Below are 20,576 nucleotides of genomic sequence, written 5' to 3'. Positions count from 1 at the left end.
TCTCACAAGCGCACTAGAAATGGCATTGGGCCCCAAACGCGCCGCGAGTTGGCGGATGGATGCGTGCGTGTGTGTGTGTGTGTGGGTTCAGATTCCTTTTCGATCGTCGTCAACGGGAAGAAGAGAGGAAAAATAAAACATTCGTTGATCGGTAAAGCAAGAAAACGGCAGCGGGCATCTCAGACGGATGGATAGGCAATCAAAACCCCTAATATGTAACGCCCAAAGCCGGTCGGAATGAATGAGACGCAAGGGAGGCCAAGCGGTGGCCAGAGCGAGAGAGCAGAACCTACAGAAATTACCCAACAGAAGAAAAAAAAACCGTGATGTTCTCCCAAAACCGAGAACCGAGTCGTAACCTAAACGGATGGAAACTGCTAAAAACGTCTGGGGCAAAGCAACCGAAACGTTGGCCACCGCATAAGGTAAAATGGCACCAAGAAATTGAACGAACGGAGAAGCCCAAAAAAAAAAGCAAAATAAAAGAAAAAGGAGCGAGAACAAAAGGGCGAACCGTGGAGAAGCGGGACGCACGGGAGGGGGGATTGGAAAGGGGAAAACACACACGCAAACGCAAAACAAAAGCGAAACAAATGTCCGAAAAAAGCAGAGGGAAGACGGTGAGACGATCCCGATTAAGAGCCCGCCGTTTAGCGCGTGAAGGCTCGCGCCGCGTAGTGAGACGCGTGATGAGATGAGCTCGTGAGCGTGAGTGATGACGTGAGAAGGGACTCGAGATCGAGATCGACATCGATCGTCGTTTTGCTGCTGGGTGGGTGAAGTGTAGGTAAAAAAGGGAAAACACACACACCCACACGCACACACACGCGCACGTACAGCATCGAAAGCCAACGATCGAGTGCGATCTGTTCCGTGCTGGAGGTGGTCTGTCTGTCTTTTGGCGGCCGGTGAGAAATATTGTGCTCGCTTTTCGGTGCGCCGGTTCGTCGTGTCCGGGTTGCTGCTCGCGGGTGCAAGATTAATTTCTTCGAACTAATCGAGATGGATGAAGATGAAAAAGGTGGCAAAGACACGGCGAACGATCGTAGAATGGGAGAATGGGCGAGATTAAGCGCGATCGCGCACGCCAGGAGAGAAAAAAAAGGACAGACAGACCCGAGCGATCGTGCGAGCGAGAAAGCGCGCTTGTCGACGGTGTGATGTGAATGACCCCGGAGTATCGGAGGATGACGCACGAGAAGGACCCTGTGGCAGGATCTGAGGCCGGCTTTCCGTGCCGTGCTCCTTTATCCCGGAGGGTGCATTTTTTCCGTTCTTGCTGTTGTTCCTGTTCCCCCTGTTCCCCAGACAACAATCTGGGAAGGGATCCTACCGAGTCTGGGCCGGCCGGCGATGATCTCGAAATAAGGGGGAACCAAGAACCAAGATGCCAGTGTGCATCTGCCGCCGGTTTCTTCTGCCGATGGTTCGTCTTCGAAGGCTCGCTTGCAGGCAGGCAGGCAGGCAGACAGGCAGAACCTCAAGGAGGGAAGTATCGAATGACGCTTGGTTGAGACGCAACCGTGTGCACATACACACGCACTCCTACCCTGGTTGGTGAGGTTATCGTGTGGTCTGCAAACGAGGGTAAGAAAGAGCGCCCTATATCCTCGGATCGCGGCCCCCTGTTCAAAAGGGAATCGGTCGATGTATAAAGCTCGACGACCCCCTGCACGCGCTCACTGTTCGATCGTGGGGTGGACGATCGCCGAAAAACGAAACCCATTGCAGCCGACAATGGGGAGGAGGAGGGAGATTAATTGTCGGAGGATGGATGTGATCGACCGGCGAGGAAATGCTCAAAAGGGTCTTGAAGATGGTGTGCTAGCTTCAGAAAGCCAGGAAGGGATGCGAATGCTCTCCCATGAAGTCAATCATGGATTATGCCGAATGTGACTTTAGCACACATTACACGTGTCTGTCGTTCGGGCGGTTAATTTGGAGTTAACTCATTCCTCAATGCAGTTGCTGTGTGTATGATCATAGCTTCGCTACGATTCCATTTAGCAAAGGTGCTATTAGTCTCTATTCCGTGCAGTTCGCTTGAATGAGCTCGAGCTTTGTTCAACCGAAAAACGTTCGCTGCATGGGAATGTTTGTTTTATTCACTCGCTTAAATGCTGAACCTGGGAATGAGAGATAAAGAAAAGGAAGAACAATTATGCGTCGTTGAATACAGTGTGTTCGTTTTTAGTTCCTCTTTCTTCCATTCTTTCTTTCAGTTGTCTCGTTTGCTCCGCTCCCGAGGGGTGATGGATTTATCGACCTTTTTTTTTTTGCTTCTTCAAGCATGGCTCTTGGGGGAAGTATTCCACATCACCACTTACACATTATCATGTATTATCATAATCACAAAACAATATAGCAAAAGTACACACCCCAACACACACCAAAAGGAATAACAAACAACGAGCTGCTAGAGAGGGAAAGGAAAATATATGTGTTGAAAGGGAGGAGGAGAGAGTTTCACCACCTACTATTTTTAATGTTTCTTCTGGCGAGCTTTGTTGTTTTATCATAAATGAAGGTTCCACCGAGATTTGAACTCGGATCGCAGGATTCAAAGTCCTGAGTGCTAACCATTACACCATGGAACCTAGCTGACCGTTCCAGCATCTGGAACCATGCAGCACCTGTTGAAGTGGCCCACCACCCCATCAGCGCACTATTGTGCACTCATCATCTCTCCACTTTCGTATCGAATTACGCTTACGTCGTGCTGTTATGTGTGTGTGTGTGTTTTTTTTTTTCTTCCCATACACCAACTCCGCCAAGGGGGTGTTTTTCTCTCCGATAAAGCAAGCAAACCCGACCGCGTATCAGTGATAAACGCCGATGTACTCTGCGGTGGTCGTTTTTTTATGTTGTTCATCACTGGCACGATAAAAAAGAACAAGAAAGGGAGTAATGGAGTGTGTGTGTTCTGCTGATGGGGGAAAGTATTTTATCGCGTTTCCCTTAGCGCCTTCGGTAGAGTTGCGTAGAGCTTATCATTATCGCTTTCTAATTGGTTCTAAGCGCCTTCTAAAGGACTGTCGTCCCAAAAGCCACAATGTGCGTTGCTTTTGAATCCCCCGTGGTTCGATCTCGTTCGAAACGGATGAACTTAATCTCGCACACACTAAACACCTCTTCCCGAGACGCTTCCGAAAGGTTTCCGTTGTGGTGGCAAACACTCACACACAGCCTGGAAAGCAGAATCCCTTCCCTACACAAACACACCGGCAGTGGCTGCTACGTGCTATGCAAAAAGGATGTTGCGAGAGAGGAAGGATGTGAATCGTCGAAGGGGGATGAGAAGCAACAACAACAACAAAAAATGGTCCAAAATCACCACGGATCGAGAATCGAGCGGTAGATGGACAACCACGAAAAACCAATCTTGAAGGACCCTTTTTTTTGTGCTGGTCGGGCTGGTCGGATGGCTCCGGTGGCTTTTCAGGCAGTTCGCGGGAAAAGCGGTCCTTCCGTCACGGAGGGTTCGCTTGGCAAAAAGGATTCTCTCTCCTGCACATGACGGCGACGGTGACGGCAAATGCCATAAAATCCGACTCCCATAATCGAGTTTATCCTACGGTGGGTAAATCGACCAACACAGCCACACAACCCACACGCATACGAACGCTCTCACACGTGGGCACGGTGGTCAGGATATCGTCGCGAAGGAAAACCCCGACGTTGGAAACCTAAAATAAAATAAAATAAAAACGGAACACACAATCAACCGGAGGCCATTCGGTGGCATGTTAAACAACCTCCTCCCTTGTCATCGCGGAAGCTGGCTCGAGCTCGGTGCTGCCGGCGTACTGATGACGCCGATGATGATTGCCGATGATGATGGGCTGTGTTCATAAGGTGTTGAACGGCGGCGTGGTGGCCACCGATGCCCACAACCGGATCGGACACTTGACGCGTTGGCGAACGGTGTAACAAAGCCTCGGTGTAACCATTTGCAACGAGTGTTGCGAAAGACGAAAAAAAGTGGACAAAAGGACGCCGATGCGAAGGACGAACGTGTGATGGGTGCGGTCGCATATTACAATTGGATTTTTATTCGCTGAAAGTTGCACACACAGATACAGATAAATCGACGCCTATGGTGTGTGCAATCTGCGCACGGTGACATATGGTGGGAAAAAGCACCGGCATTAATCAACTTCAGGTAAAATTGTTGCTCCGAAATGCTCCTACTTGCCCGTAAATGGGGATTTTTTTTCCGATCCCGATTGACAATTAGCTCCAGGAAGGTGTTGAAAGTTCGGGCACAATTCATATCCCAAACACACAAACGAACACAACAACATGCGTTCTACAGTGAAATCTGCGTTAATGAATTAGTAATCATTTAATTCAGTTAATAATCGGTTAATAGCTAATCGGTTAATCCTTCACTTCACCACTGAGGAATTCTTACTGTGGCTAGGTGTGAGAATAGCGTTTGTCGTTGTTTTCGATCCCTCACCCCCAGAACAGTGTCTCATTCCTGGCACATCGGTCGCATTGATAAACGAACGCAGACCGATTGCACGCGATAAAGGGGAGAGAGAGAGAGAGAAAAAAAAAGTATGCGGGAACAATCATATTCACCCGGTGAACCTGGCGCACATTGGGCGGAAAAGCCCTTCTCGTCGGTGTGGCTTCCGTCGCAATTTAATCCACCGTTTCACAAAATGCCACTTTGCTCTGTTCCCGGTTCGCATCGACGAGCGTGCTTTTAGCTTTAATTGGAAAAGCGTAATGAATACCAAAAAACCGTACGACCGGGTGGGACCGGTCGGAAGAAGAGTACGACAAAACACAGACGAGGGAACAGAGTGGGCGAAGCGGGCGGCTTTAGAAAATCGACCCACAATAAAACACAACATAATATGCCATCATTTCGAACGGCTCTCGCCTCGTACGCCCCGTGTGTACGCCATTTATGCTCGTACGTGATGGAAATCACGTTTGCATTGCATTTCAACAACCCAAGGGACACAGCACACAGAGAGTGTGAGCGAGAGAGAGAGAGAGAGAGTGCGTGTGAGGGAAAGAGAAAAGTAAGAGCGTTCTTTTGGCCCTCTCGGATCGCTTCAGATCGATCCATATGCTATGCTGTCGCAGTTGGGTGTATACACGCCGGTTGCCCCTTCTATGCTGCCGGTCGGTGGATGTTGGCGATGGTGTGTTACTGCGACTGTGACGATCTCTCTCTCTCGCTCGCTCTCTCTCGCTCGCTCTGTTCGTTCATTCATTTTCCGTTGGTACGGGCAGGGCGAGCGATTTTTCAATAAACCTCATTCTTTAATGTCTATCACCGGGACCCTTTCCAGGCTCGGATGTCCTTTCTCGCTCGCACGGTATGTTGCTTGGTGTGGGGGAAAACAGGACGCTCCCGCAACGATGGTGAGAAGGGGTAAGCGAGATAGGGACTTTTTTTTTGCCTTTTATCTCGCTCTCGCTCTCGCTCTCTTTGTGGCATGGTATGCTAAGGATACCTCGCTGTTGCCATCCTGCTGATGGTGTGGCTCGTCGAGAAGGCATCGCAGCAACCCAAGCGAGTGTCCTAACGTCGCCGGTCGGCTTCCATCTCGCTCTTGCGCGTTCTCTCTCTCTCTCTCTCACACACACGTTCTTTCTCATTCACGCTGGTTGTCTCAAAGCCGGTTGACGATGGGGGAAAAGCAGGTGAACCTCGAGTTTTGTTGGGCTCTTTAAGCAGATTTCGTCTGCCTGCACTTTTTTTTGTTTGAGTTCGTCTCCTTCCCTCCTCTCCCGGGTAATATCCTTCCTCGAGGATGCACCAACGGCGTGCGGGAAGGCTCTCAAGCCGACGAACCGGAGACAAATGTAGATACACAAATAAACATACGCGAATGCGCGCGCCCAAGACAGGATGGCCCAAACGCAGCAGGCGAGCGTCGGTCTGCCGGGAAAGCCGGATCCGCGGTGTTGCTTTGTGTACCCTGTGCACCCTCGCTTCCATGAGGCAGGCTTCCACGGCGCGGACGTGCACGTCAGACGCGCTTCCTTCCGTGTGCCTATTCCGGCCACACGAAATGATGGTTTGTGCGCGATCCCTTCGTACGTTGACCTTTCTCTTCGAAGCACCGCGAAGGGTCGCACGCAGCCCGTGCCAGCCGTGGATGCATTCTCATCCCGTTTGCGCGTCCCGAAGTCGAGTGGGTTTTTAGCTTTTGTAATCCGTTCTCCGGCTCGGCTTCTAACAACGGGCTCGACGGTGATGATATGAGGATGAGCAGTGATGGGTTTGCATTTCGAGGATATTCGCGGGTCCGGACCACAACCTTTGATGAGCGAAGGAAGAGAGCGAAAATTCCCATCAATCGCGGGAAGCTTTAGCGTCGAAATGTTCCCCGAACTTGGCGTACGTAGGCTGAACTTTCGCGGGCGAGAAGCAATTTCAGCGGAGTTCGTGGCCGGTTTCCCCATGGCCGAACGAATCGACACCGAGCTCAAGAGACACCACCAACATGTCCTTGACGGGGACGACCTTCCGTCTTCAATCGATATTGCCGCACGGTGAACGGTACGACTACCAAAGCCCGGCAAAGGGCAAAGCTGGTTTCGCGTGATTCGTCTGGGACGACTCGAAGAATTCCGGCGTGCATCTCTCGGAAGTTGCGGTAGCTATTTGAACCGAATTGTGGTGCCGACTCTTCGCCGAAATCCGGGGTTCACATTCTGTGATGGCTTTCCAGTTCGAGGAGGTTTCGAGCGTTTTCTCCCAATTCACGGGCGAGTTTGCTTTCCGGCAACTGGGGCCTGGGGTGTTTTTTTTTTCGCTTTTGCCCATTTCGGGAATCGGAACCTTCAGGACCTACCAGGGTTTTGTTTTTGTTGCGCCTTCCTTCCCATTCCTGGGGAAGGTTGACGGGCTTGGGAAGGTGACCGGCCGTCAAGGATCCATAAAATCGACCCACGCTTTTTTTCTCTTTTGTTTCGAATCCCGCGACACCACTCCCGGAAACACCGACGCACGCAAATATCATTTTTCTCCTCGCGCACCACGCTTCCGTACGCTTTCCGTCCTATTTCACGCAACACAAGCGGGTTTGGTGGTCTAGCGTGGGTTTTGCGTGGGAGCGAGCCTGTGCGTGTGTGGGTGCGGCTGTGTAAGGTTGAGGTCGGGCTTCGCAGGAAACGGAACGAAGAAAGCCGCACGGAAAAGTGCCTTCCGGAAATGTCAAAACACATTCACCAGGAAGTTTCTCCTCCCTGCGCAGCGATGGAATGACGTCCGGCCCCTGGTCCATCAACGACCAGGTGGGGATTGATGTTCTCGAACGCTGCGGCAGGTTTATTGAGTTTTGTGCTTTAAGGATTCTCGGAAACTTTTCGGGATTCTTTAAGCGAACGATGAAACCGTAGCCTTTTGTGTGCCACGTTTGATTGCCAGCCGTGATGGTCCTCAAAGCCATCCGGTGGATGATAATTTGCTTGCAAACTCGTCAACTTTACAAGCGTAAAACAAAAGGATTAAGCGTCTAAAAGGGAATACTTTCGATGCATAAAAACTGTAAAAATGTTTTCTCCATCGATCGGAGGGAGATACCCGAACGCGGAGTGTTTTTGCGCTGTAGACAGGATTCGAACCTGTGCGGGTAGAACCCAATGGATTTCAAGTCCATCTCCTTAACCGCTCGGACACCACAGCTGTTGGGAAATGGAGTGGCTAGAATGGAATTCGGCGGCTCCAGGCGAATGGAAAACGCTGAAAAAAGATATACACTTTTCAAGCGCTTACGTTTTCCTTACTTCTTTGCACACTAACTTACCAGAGGGAGTCAAAAGTCCGTGGAAATGTGCCACAGAGAGAGAAGGAAAACGAGAATGTTCTTTTTCATACGTGCATCATTCTTTTTCCTCGTTCGAAGAAAGCACAACTTACGGGTTGCGAATGAAAGTTGGTATTTTTCCTTTTTCGTATACACTATACTAAACCTGCCGCCCCCCTTCTGATACTCTGCTCTGTGTGCTTTTTTATTAACTTACCTGTTTTCCATATTATTGGCTGAAATTGTGTAAAATGAGAGGGGATTTATTATGGTGTTATTTAATAAAAATCTTTCATTGGGGCGCGCGTTGTTGTGTAAACCACCACCCACCCTCAATTAGGCTCCGGCGAGATTCGAACTCACGATCTCCTGTTTACTAGACAGGCGCTTTAACCAACTAAGCCACGGCGCCGTGTTAATGCAGGGACACCCCAAATTACTTAAAAAACTCCTGCCTGACGTCATTTGCGAAGGTGTCCCACAAAAACACTACGCTTCCTTTCACCAACTCTAGTCTCACTCGACGAAAAGGCGTTTGCTCGGATGTGTTTTCTTTCTCGCCACTAGCACGCACCAACCGCAACGCGCAACACGCATAAAGCGTCACCTTTTCGAACCACCTTGAAGCGTGCCAGTTGTGCTGTGTTGGCCTACATTCGGAGGTGTTTCGGTGGTAGCAAATGGGACGAGCGAGAACCGGCCGTTGTAGGCCAACGGGCGCGTTAAAGCGGCCCGTCGCGAAGTTTATTTGTGCAGAGTATCAACTTCCGCTGCACTTCCCGGCGTGTGCAGCTGCTGCAGCGATCGATCGGAGATTTAACCACCACCACCACCGCCGCCACGTGGCCACGGTGTCCATGATTTGATCCTTTTGTTGCTCGTTTGTTTACGCTGCCAGCGAACCGGGGAAGCCAATTAATCATCCCCAATCGCGCGTCCAGCGGGTGGAAAACAGTTTAGCCCTTTTCGGTGTGGGGGGGGGGGAGGGGTTTGGTTTCGTTTTTCTTTGCCACCCCCACTGTGGGGGTGTATGTGTGCCGGTCCTGCACAGGGAACGGAGCCAGATAGTCTGTTAAAAAGGCCTCGATTCACCAGCACCACTCGAACTCCTCGCGCACGTTTGAGCACAATTCGAGACACCTCGCGGAACTTTCCACCCTGCTTCTTCCGGGCCCCGGGGGGGGTCCCCTGGAAGAGTGTGGCGTTTTCCCTTTCCAATCTCGCAATCGGGCCGCGATGGAACGAAACCGAGTTGAAAATGCATTCCGGTGCCCGCGGAGCCCGCGGAGAAAGTAGGTGAGATCGCGTATCCGAAGCGCGAGGTGTGATGCAACCCCCTTGAGGGTTTTCTTTTTTCATTGCTTTCCTCGTTTCGATTCTTATTTTCACCGTGTCTCGTGGGTTCGTCTCGTTTTACACCCATCTGTGGCTGTGCTTTTCCGGTGTCAGGTCGTTTGTGTGCTTGCACTTGTCTCGTCAGGGGGTAATTAATATTCGCGGCCAGCGAAGAACACCCGCACATTGGGACATCGGGTCGTTGCGCAATGGCTGCGTGAAGGTGTTGATACAACGTGAGGGATTTATCGTAAACAAACACAGAACGACCGATTGCGGTCAGTTTCGTTCCTCGGATGGACGATGATGATGATGGAGACACGGTTGGGGGTTGTTGGGTTAATTTAACAAACAGAATGTGCCAAAGTCCGCACCCATTCGTTTGAATCGAAGATGGCGGTAGCGATTCGTTGTCATGGTTACTCTCACCAACCAGCGCGAATGGTGAACAAAATCTACTATTTGCAAACCACCCAAAACGGGCCCCTTGCCCTTTTTCTATGATTGCGTAGGGGGGAAAAGTATACGAAAAATCTTCGCTGAGTATTATCTTTGCGCTCCTTGAACCGATGGGCTACGTTCCTGCGGGCGTACGTTTTCGCAACGTATTTAATAATACATTTGACTTCATTTTCCTTTCCCAACTCCCGCCGCTCGCCGACCCTACCCCCGATTGCTCCAATGTGATCCATATCCAGGTCTCTACGTGACGTACTGCGAAGTAAACGAAACAGAGCAATAAGCTGTTCGCTCGCTAGTGGTGATGGCCTCCCAAAACGCCAAAGCAGACGCCACACTTTCTCGAGTTATCTATTTCACCACCGGCCACTACCGGCTTTCTCGGCGCAACTCACATCACCCCTTGTCGGTTCCAGAGCCACAAGCTCTCGCTTTCTCTCTGTCTCTCTCTCTCTCTCTCTCTCTCTCTCTCTCCTGACTCTTTCCTTCGCGGTGGTGGACCCATTTTGTCGTTTATCTCTGCGCCTTGCCTCTTGCGTTTGTGCTGGCGCGCGTCTTGACTTTGTCTTCGCCGTTGGTTATAACAACAGTATTGCCACACTCTCTCTCTCTCTCTCTCTCTCTCTCTGTCTCCCTCTCCCTTCTCTATCAGCAAGCCCGTTGGAATGGATTTTTATTTGCGTTTTGCGCCTGCCATCCCCACCCCATTGGGCCCTTCGAAAGGGAGGACGGTAATTTTATTTAACGGAAAATTAACGAACACGACACGACCAGGAGTGCTGCATGGGAGGGGGGAGCGATTAGGTGAGATACGGCACATCTTCAGAGTGGGCGGGGTGGGTGGCACTGAGATGGGATGGGACGTGCTGGCATTCCAGCTGCTGGACCCCGGGGGGACGCTTCGTTCGCGTATTGCTTCATTTAAATTAACCATCTCCAGTTCCGCGGTGGATGGAACCGAACCGTGGAATGTTTTAACACGCCCGAAGCGAAGACGACCGTCGTCCTCATCAGCTATTGTAGGCTCCAGCGCAACGGTTCGATTCGATAGTTGGCGCTTTCGGCGGTGTGATGTTGTAACAATGCTCGTTTGATTCACCCGCCGGTTGGCTTGGGATTTGATGGTGGAACTGGGTGACACAAGGCCGCAATGGTGGGGGCAGATCTTTAGAGCTCCAGCGAAAGTGTGTCAAACGATGCGCTTGGGCTGGAAAATTTTGCTCGGGCCTATTGTTTCACCCTGTAGGTGGCTCAATGGTCTAGGGGTATGATTCTCGCTTTGGGTGCGAGAGGTCCCGGGTTCAAATCCCGGTTGAGCCCGCAGAAATGGTCTTTTTTTGTTAATATATAAGAGGTAAGAGCAGCAGCGGAGGCACTTTCATTCCATTCTCCCATCGGCTGTTGTGGGAGGTTGGTAGGAAGACAAGAAGCTTTGTGGTTTGATGATGAAAAGCCGACAAAACAGATGTGGGGGTACACTTTGCTAAAATGTCAACCACCGGTAGATGTGCGGAGGTGTTGCGAAAAGACACGAGAATAACGTTGTTTGTTCTGATTGATATTATGTCCTGCGCGCGGCGTACGTCATCAATTTTCCACATTTCCACCTACGGGACGCCAACTTCAAAGTCGTCATGAGAGCCGGGATCCATATTTATACAGGCAATGAAAATGGTTTTCCTCCCCGATATTGGCTACTACGCCTGTGGGTGATCATTTTGCCTTGTTTTTTTGCTGCTGTACATCCACCATAACCACCAGCCGTGGGTGACAGTGACAGTGGCTAGTGAAAGAAAAACACCTACACACGGAGAAGGGGGTCTAACCACCGAGGACGCCCACCCACCAGAGGAAGAGAGCAAATCGAGTTACTGCACCATCCGTGAGGTACCGATTCCGTTCGATGCCAAATCCACCAGGCGGCTCCATTGTCGCAGAACGACACGTTCGCTACACACACCGTATGCATGCGTATGTATGTGTGCGTCGTACAGAACTGGACAACTGACCAAGCACACGTCGCGCAAGGACCCCAAAGCCATAAAAAATCGTTCGTTCTCTGTCGAAGGCCCACTCGCTCCGTCTCTCTCACGCTCTCGCTCGTGATTGAAGCGTGTCGGTAATCCATGCGGAGAGTTTCCGGTTTTAAGGATACTTTGGCGTTAGCACCCACTCTGCCACTCGCCACGCCATCAGCTTCAGCGCCGTTCTCCGTAACCCACGCGACGATGAAATGTGAATCCGTTTCGATTGGGCGTTAATTTATTGATCCCCAACGCTCCACCGTGCCGTGGAAGGATCCCTCCCTGTTCCGGTGACACCCATCACACGACGGACCATCGTGTGTGTGTGTGTGTGGGAGGTTGGGGGAGAGGGTGGATCGTGCGCGAGAAGTGACATGGCTCCGGATCTTATCAACTGCTTATGGGCCCATAATCGGACACTAAATGGTGTTGCGATTGGTGGGGGTGCTCACTCGCTTACCCCAACGGTTCGCCCACCTCGCTTGTGGGCGGACTCGAGGAATAAAACGGGAAATTGAGTGGGCGACCAAATATGGTTTGCGAGACAGCTTAACGAGCTGTGTGCGTGAGTGTGTGGGTGTGCATGTGTGTGAAGCGGATTGTTTTTCGTTGTGAGTCTTTAACCGTGTGTGTGTGTGTGTGTGTGTGTGTGTAGGGGGCGACAAAGAGGTGCCGGAACGAGGGTTCCGGAAAATCCCGGAAAAGTTACCCGAGCGAGACCGGACGCATGCAAAATGATGATGCCAGTTGCCGGCAGCGAATTATGTGTGTTCGATTTTTGGAAAGGCTGCTGCTGGAATTGGTACATGCTGGGAAATTCCGAGTTTGAGAAAAGCAAATTGTTGGGCTTTATTTATCGAACAGTTGAACCGTTTGAGTTCGATTTGGAGCTGGGGGAACACAAAACAAACTGTGGCTTCAGTGTGTAAAGCGTCCTTCATGTAGATGCCTACTTAGACTACAAAAGTCTGCTGGTCACACAGTAGGCCATGGGAAAATGGCTCCTGGGCATCTTTAGAAGACACAGTGCGTGCGCTTAACGTTTCGGTGATGTGTCTTCAACGTCAATCAATGAGACCTTCTTTTGGATGCATTGCTTCCCGGTACATTCCTGACTGGTCTGTGCTGGTTCCGGTGACAAAACCGGAAGAATCGCATCCGTTTTTCCCTTCCATCGGAAAACATTTTCACCACGGTCGAGGGACGCGTGGAAAGAAGCGCCACGCGAGTGTTCAGCGGCTCATTCAGCACCATCCCGAAAACGCGCGTACACGAACGAATGCCTCCCTCTACCCACCCATAAGTGGGTCCATTAACGGGAAAATGCCTTTGCTACTTCCGCCAACAAGAAGCGCTCGGTCTAGCCAGCCACCAGTCGAGCGAGAACCCGCGGCACACCACCCAAAAGAACCTTCATTTCTTCTTTCCCACCGGTGGTGGTGTTGCGGTCTCTTCCGTTTCGGCGTTTTCCACGCGTCGTTTTTGCGCTTCTTCTGTGGTCCGATCCGCGTGGGGGGAAAAGCTGCGAAGAAGCTCCGAAAAATTGGCCCATCATCACCCCATTTACCGTTTCGCGCTGCTCTCAGACCTCTCTCAGGTGGTGCTACTGCTGCTGATGCTGCTGATGCTGGGACTCGAAGCGTCCGCACAAACAGGTTCAATGAAATATTTTAACGTTCAACTTGACTTACGTACGTGCGGGTCCCTCCCAGCCCCACCCAAACGTCTTTCGGGTGGGTTTTTTTTTGCCTCCTCCACCGGGTGTCGGAATGTGCCTATTGGAGTGTGCGGTGGGATTGCTGCTGCTGTTTGTAATTTATTTCCTTTAGCATTCGAAGTGAGCGAGCGCGCGAAGGCCTTTGATCGTGGCGTTTTGCTCGGTGTATGCGTAAGGGCAGACATGTATCGTCGATGGGCAGTTTTCGTTGGCCCTGCTGGTTCCTTGCTCCGTTCTCGACCTCCGTCGTTCTTCCGCCGGCACTGTCCAGGGCGGTCGATGATGATGCTTCAATTTTCGGGCGAGATTCTAATGCTTCCCACTCCACGTACTGCCGTTATCGAGCGGCTGGACATTCCTCCAGCGTGAGAACACCGAGCACCAAGGGGAACGGAGCATAAATAATCACACGACCGGTGTACGAAGCAGTCCGTCGAAATGATGGTGCATGTATGGAGGGAGTATCAAAACCGGCGACCAAACTAGTTCGCTTTGTGTGTCATGGTTTGGTTCTGACGCGCGCTTTCAAAGGACGAGCGCCTTGCTGAATATGCATTAATTAGCAGATCAGGTGGGATTGTCGACTGTGCATGAAGCGAATCATAAACAATACCGTCACACTACCGTACAGTGGTGCAATCAGTCAACTGAGTACTACACCGACGCGTGCCCCCCGGGGGGACTGGGGATTTCAATGTGAAATGACGGATTAAAGGGGAGAATCCACATTGTCATCCGGTGCTTAACGTCTTCTGATTCTGATGTAGTGCACCGTGCGGCCAGGATCACAAAGCTGCAGGACTTGTTTGGTTGGCGAAGTGATTTTGGTTGCCTTGGAAAATCCGGGTACTCAACCAGGGGATGTAGCTCAGATGGTAGAGCGCTCGCTTAGCATGTGAGAGGTACCGGGATCGATACCCGGCATCTCCACTCCCTTAGCAGGATGCACTGTTCTTTTTATGGATGTGTAAAGTTGTTATAAAACCGAACATTGCAATATAAACAAAAGCAACATCTGTGACACTTTTCATATGATCAAAAAGAATCTACTCCTTTTTTAATATCTGAACCTATTCATTTTGAATTGACATTTTTTATATGAATATGCATAGCAGTGCGGATGAATGACGAGCAAATGTGTATGTTTTACTTGTTCGGTTATTAAAGATGGTGTAACGTGAAATAGGGAGTGAACTACTTAACTTTTATAATCTGTGTAAATATTAATTTTTCTTTACAAGAACCTTGTCCAATTCCCGATCATCCCATAATCCCAAAACATTATCTATCTATCAATTAACACCGACCCCTTATTTAGTTATTTTACTGCTGTGAGTAACAAACAAACTCGACCAGCAAATCATTCTCATGTATGTGTGTTGTGTTATGTATGAAGTTAAATCTTTCTTCGCATTTTGTGTATACATTCCATGAATAAATAATGTGACATCGTATATTAAAAATATCACGGGCTCAACCGGGATTTGAACCCGGGACCTCTCGCACCCAAAGCGAGAATCATACCCCTAGACCATTGAGCCGCACGAGCATGTGTTATGGATATATCTCTTTGGTAGGGTTTATTTATCGACTTATTTAATGATAGCTTTGAAATTTCTGAACGCATGTTTCGCCCATAATGGTTATCCATAATTTATAGGGTACAATACGCTCACGGATGTGATGAAAATCTCCCAACATCATGTAAACATTGCATCCTTTTCCCTGAAACAGTAGTCACGAAAACGTTTTTGAAATTGAACATGTTTTTTACACTAAGGTTTACTTATTAATAATGTAAAGTATAGCATGTAGCTCAGGTACTTATATTTCATGGCATCTTAAAATATTACATCTTTCCACTAACCTATCTTAAAAAAATTTAACTGCTTTTATGTACTGCACATTTAACGTCTGTTTTCTGGCTTGTCATGTTTATACAGTTATAGTGTTGCTAAACGAGTGGCAGTATTGTTAAGCAAAAAAGAATCCTGGGCTCAACCGGGATTTGAACCCGGGACCTCTCGCACCCAAAGCGAGAATCATACCCCTAGACCATTGAGCCACGTGATTGTTGCTCATCATGAGATTCATTTTATAGTAAGCAACATCTACAAATTTAGGCCATTCACAGCATCCTTCACAAGTTGCCAGTGAAAACGAACCTTACAGCGAGCTGTAGCAATCAAATTGCTCACTTTGATTCGATTCCAATAACAGATAATCAAACCGGATGATGCGCATTAACATGCTTCTTGATTTTAACAAGCTGACGAGATTTCATTTAAAATGTTTCGGATATATCTTGTTAGGAACTGCTTGTCTTGATGGTCTGTACATGTAGCTTATGAAATTCGCATCTATCACAGCCTATGGCTATAGAAGATATGAAGTTATGAAGACGTTTTACAATGTTTCAAAAAGATATATTTTTTTGTCATAACAGTTAGGCAGTTGTTACATCATCTTGTAACAAATAAAGTGCCCAGAAATAAAAGGTTTTTGTGGGCATTAGTATCGGCTTCACTTGCTATCAGCTATACTCCGTGATTATTTATTGTTGCCAGTGCGCATTAAAATCTTTACATTTTCATGGAAGCGTTTGTTCTCTCAATGAGTCCTAAAAATCTATAGCAAAAGAGCAATAAAAACGTGCTTTAGAGAAGCGCTGGACCAATGTTAGTAGAAATTGTGATGATGACACGCAACCGCCGCAAAAAGGATATTTTCTGGAGATGCCGGGTATCGATCCCGGTACCTCTCACATGCTAAGCGAGCGCTCTACCATCTGAGCTACATCCCCTGGTTCTGCCGAGGGGCTCCTAGGGCATGATTTTAACATACAGCATATACTTAACATTTGAGGTGCACATTTCTTTGAAGCGTTCCGCCCCATTCCATAGGGCATAGATTTAACCACCCTCCGAACCTCCCTAACGTATTTACCGTTTATCATCCCTCCTCTCTCAGGGAAGAGCAGTTGCAATACTACGCTTTTCCTTCCGCCCATTGTGTGTCGCCCATCGTCATCTCCCTCCCGGCACCCTCAGCCATGGTACCGATGAAGCGATAAAAGATACACACCAACCACCTACTCCCACCTCCCACCTGATGTGGTGCGCTAAGGGATGATGACGATGTAGATGGGGTGGGCAGGAGCACAAGCTCTCGTCGTCGCCCAATGTGCGCGCCTCCGCTGCTCTCTTGCTCGATAGAGGGGAGGGGTTCATCGTACTTGCACAGAGGGCACTTCGTAATGGAATAGGGAAGATGGAGCCGCTTCAGGATCGTGGAGCAGAAATCTCCCCCCCCACCTCCTCTCCCTATTGAGCAGGCACAATCCCACCACATACATACACGTGCACACTGCTCTCCATATCATTCTTCCCATGGCTGATCGGGAATCCGGCGTCGTCTCTCTCGCTGTTGGCACACGCGCTCAGCACGCCATATAGCGGCTGCCGGCGGTTTTTGGACCATGTTCGGTCGTTCGTTCGTTCGTTCGTTCGTCCGTTCTTTGGTTTCAACATCGGCAAGAATTGTACAACTTCGTCTTCCATGTTGGCGCGCGCTCGCCCAACCCATGGGTGGTGGATGGCTGGAATTTACGTGTAGAGCACACGCAGGGCTCAGCACAGCCCCACCACAGGGCGGAAATGAGGGCAACGTATTTCCCCCTCCCTCCACGCCCTCACGTCCTTCTGCTCGTCATCCTGCAATGGATTGACCCTTGGAGGGCGAACGAACGAGGCTTGAGGGTGGCAATGCGAGCGCAGAGAATTGATATTTCACCGCTTTTTCTCTTTGAAACTTTGCGCTTCCTTCCGTACGGAGCACAAACCGGCACACAGCCGCCTGATGATGATGATGATGCCGGTGATGATAGCGATGATCGTGATGATGCTGTAGCCGGTGGTGTTGAGCACGGTTGTAAGCCCGCTTCGCAAGGGTGCCCTTGTGGGTGGCTAACCGGCAGTAGCTACCGAGTCCGGAGGATGCTTTTGCTTCCTCGCCAACCAACTAAACCGACCGACCGACCGTCCCGGGAGTCCGGGAGAGTTAATTTTGATTTGTGAAGTGAAACTCATTAATTTTGGTTTAACATTTTGACAAACGGTGCACGGGGAGTTGGCTCTCTCTCTCTCTCTTTTTCTCTCTCGTGTTCGTGGTGAAAAATTAGTTTCCCAAGTTCCCGTGTGCGCTGAAACACGTTCGGTGTGGCTGAAACATGAGAAAATATTAATCACCGAATGCGATTTTCACGATGAGAAGCGACTTTCGGTTTCGGGCCGTGGTGGAAATTGACCGATATCGAACGAGGGGTGCGTTTCATCGCCCCCGGAATGTCGAGTCCGCTTTCTCGCTCGAAAGGGGGGATTAGCTGCAACCGTTTGCTTCTTGTGAGCTCTATCTCCCACTAGAACGAGGCTGATGGGCTGCCCCTGTGGGGCTATTTATTCCCGGGTTCAAATGGAAGCGCCGGTCTTCAATCGAAACCGGCATTACTTCCTTATTGCAACCGTTCGCAGCACCGAACGAGCATCTGCACAGTGGACAACTGGGACAGCAGCGTGAGGACAGGCGCAAATAACCATATTTAAAATGAAACATCAGAGCTCAATTGCTTCATGCTCTTTGCATGCATCGTTTGCTCATCACGTTCACAGCTTTAAAAAAGCAAGCAACCCTTCGGCACAAAACCACCGCGTGTACAGGAGCCGAGAATGGAAGAAGAGGTTCGAGAAAATTGGGGGAGAAAAAAAACACACGCCCTCAGCCAACATCTGCCAGTGTGCCGTTGCGTTTTTGATGTGCACACATAGCTGAAACAAGCGCAACAACGCTCGCAAAGGCCACACCGCGAAAAGGGCACCGACCGAACTTGTGCGCGCTCCCTCATAATTTAGCGTCCTGGCCAAAACCGTATCCACCTGACACCGAAACGAGCGCGTGTGTGTGTGTGTGTGTGTCCCCGTGCACCTGACGTCAAAGGGAAGCCAAACATGTGGCCAAGCGGGATTGCACCTATCTATCGAAAATTGACCGCATGATCGAGTGCGCTAACTGTAAACCTTTCTGGTGTGCCCTTTTTTCTCGTCTGAAACGCGTATCACCTGGTAGCCGATTAGTGGCGCTACTAAAATGCCCCCCCCCCCTTCGGTCAAAGCAGTGAGCCTCAACAATTTAATAATACGCCTTTTGCGGTTTGCTAATTTTATAACGGCGTTCGGCGCCCAAATCCCGACCCCGTGGCTAAGCGGGATTCTTTTTATTATTCTTTTGCGTTTCTTTCTTTCGCCACCCCCTTCGAAGATCATCCTTGTTTTTCTCCTTCTCCTGTGGCTCCTGGTTTTGGGCTCGCCGTGACCGGTGGGGGCAGTAAAAAATGCAAACGATTCAAAAAATCGTCCACACCAGCAACGGGATCCAGGGATGAGCTGAAGATGAAGAGAACCGAACGCTGGAACCAAATCGGTGTGGCCCGTGTCCAAGCTGGGCATGTGAACCGTGGAACCGCGTCGCAAATCTCGCGACCTCGTGGGGCGTAAAATCTCGCGAAACATCCACCTTTTCATTTTCTTACTCCCGTTTATTTCTCTTTTTTTTTCTTTTTAGTTGTGTTGTTTCCCTTCTCCAGTTGCTTCGCACGCGGCGAACGAAAGAGCTCGCAGGAGGCTGTGGAAAACTAACCAACGCGAAAAAGGAGGGTGGAGGGTGGGGGCAACAACAAAAAAAATGCTAACTGTACTTAATGCTTGCGATGTAATAACTCTTCATGCGGTGGCCGAGTATGCTGTTGCTCGCCTTTCTGTGCCTTTTTTTTATCTCTCTCCTCTCTCTCTCTCTCTCTCTCTCTCTCTTTCTCTCTCTTGCTTTATCTCGCGCGACCGCTGGATGCTTCTTAACTCGCGTGTGGAGCTTAGCCGCGGCTTATTCCATTTGTTTGCCGCCTTTTGTTGTTCCGCGTTTCGTCGCGCTTGCTTCACGCGGTCGGTAGCGGCGTGTCGTCATAGTTACCGCACGCTACCGGGTTTTTCTTCTTTTTTTTTCACGATGTGTTTGAGTAAGTGAGCGAGAGAGAGAGAGCGAGCTGTGGAGATGGAGAGAAAGACACCATGGGTCGAACCGCGCGACCAGATTCGCTTCATGATGTAGCTTGTGGTTTTTTTTTTCTGCTCCTTTTCTCCGAATGGCCCACTCTCTTCCATCACGAGCGTTTGCTTTTCATCGCTTGTGTTTTATCTTCCGCTCGATGGTGGTAGATGACTGCGATTAACCGCTTTTATCATGCTGGAATGCTCACCTCGGTGTGATACCGAAACGCTATTAGCGCAATTAAAGTCGTGCGTTTACGTTCCGATTCGGGAACAGGACACAGTGCATGTGTGCAAACAAATGAAGAAATGGATTGTGACTGTTGCATCGTTGAGTTAATGGTATCATTTCTACTCAAGCTGCAAGGGGATATGGTTTGAGCCTGAGAACTGAGTCTTTGAAGTATGGGGAGATGAAGTGTGATTTTATTTTTGTTTATTGCGAGACCTATCCAATTTCTTTACCAACCACCGTTTTACCTACGACAACAGTAATGGCGATTTTGTGTTCAATTGCTTTCGTGATTAAGTAAATACGCACACCTACAAAACAAAATAGAATTGACGATCGTACGTGGTGTGCTCAGGGTGATTTATGCTCGCGTTTGATTCACTTCCAAAACCCACCCCGCTTAGCCACGCAAGCCACGCCAAAGGCACGCCATGGAAAGCTCCACCAGCGGGTCTCTCACCTGGAATGCCTATGCTAATTGGAAAAGAACACAGACGCGCCTCTCGCGATAGCGCCATCATCGTGCCTGCTGCCGTGTTAAACCTGGGACCTGGGACCGGCACATCAGCGAGCAATTCTCACCTCACCGAGTCCATTCACATTCTGGAATGTGTATTATGGATAGCATAAAATGCTTTTATGGCCCTGGCTGGTAGGCGCACCACGCCCTCCCAAATGAAGTGGGCAAGAATTTTGGTTACAATTATTTTTTTTTGCCTCACCATATTCCGGCGAGAGCAAACTAGAAGAAGTACCATATTTTTTTTCGAGATCGAATAACAAAATATACACGCGGGAAGTAAATTAACAAATCCGAAAGCCATTTGTTTGGCTAGTTGACTGATTTTTAAGCATCTCGAAAGCTGTTGTAAAAAAAAACATTCAACAAAGCTGATTTTAATGCTCGCACAAGCATGCAAAAGGAGTGAAGCGTGA

At 49.6% G+C, this 20,576-nt stretch overlaps 8 non-coding genes across 8 annotated transcripts; 2 read left to right on the top strand and 6 right to left on the bottom strand.

Annotated features, from left to right (window-relative positions):
- Nucleotides 1–2,525: 2,525 nt before the first annotated feature.
- On the bottom strand, nt 2,526–2,597 carry Trnaq-uug (transfer RNA glutamine (anticodon UUG)). Its single transcript has one exon. It is a non-coding gene; the product is annotated as a tRNA-Gln (tRNA).
- A 4,978-nt stretch (nt 2,598–7,575) lies between these two features.
- On the bottom strand, nt 7,576–7,657 carry Trnas-uga (transfer RNA serine (anticodon UGA)). The gene has a single exon. It is a non-coding gene; the product is annotated as a tRNA-Ser (tRNA).
- Nucleotides 7,658–8,116: 459 nt separating this feature from the next.
- Trnat-agu (transfer RNA threonine (anticodon AGU)) lies at nt 8,117–8,190 on the bottom strand. The gene has a single exon. It is a non-coding gene; the product is annotated as a tRNA-Thr (tRNA).
- A 2,630-nt stretch (nt 8,191–10,820) lies between these two features.
- On the top strand, nt 10,821–10,892 carry Trnap-ugg (transfer RNA proline (anticodon UGG)). Its single transcript has one exon. It is a non-coding gene; the product is annotated as a tRNA-Pro (tRNA).
- A 3,278-nt stretch (nt 10,893–14,170) lies between these two features.
- Trnaa-agc (transfer RNA alanine (anticodon AGC)) lies at nt 14,171–14,243 on the top strand. Its single transcript has one exon. It is a non-coding gene; the product is annotated as a tRNA-Ala (tRNA).
- Nucleotides 14,244–14,782: 539 nt separating this feature from the next.
- Nucleotides 14,783–14,854, bottom strand: Trnap-ugg (transfer RNA proline (anticodon UGG)). Its single transcript has one exon. It is a non-coding gene; the product is annotated as a tRNA-Pro (tRNA).
- Nucleotides 14,855–15,306: 452 nt separating this feature from the next.
- On the bottom strand, nt 15,307–15,378 carry Trnap-ugg (transfer RNA proline (anticodon UGG)). The gene has a single exon. It is a non-coding gene; the product is annotated as a tRNA-Pro (tRNA).
- Nucleotides 15,379–16,043: 665 nt separating this feature from the next.
- Nucleotides 16,044–16,116, bottom strand: Trnaa-agc (transfer RNA alanine (anticodon AGC)). The gene has a single exon. It is a non-coding gene; the product is annotated as a tRNA-Ala (tRNA).
- Nucleotides 16,117–20,576: the final 4,460 nt, after the last annotated feature.

This window comes from Anopheles nili, chromosome 2 (genome assembly GCF_943737925.1).
Source record: "Anopheles nili chromosome 2, idAnoNiliSN_F5_01, whole genome shotgun sequence".
Classification (NCBI taxonomy): Eukaryota; Metazoa; Arthropoda; class Insecta; order Diptera; family Culicidae; genus Anopheles; species Anopheles nili.
This window is presented reverse-complemented; position numbering and strand designations above follow the sequence as displayed.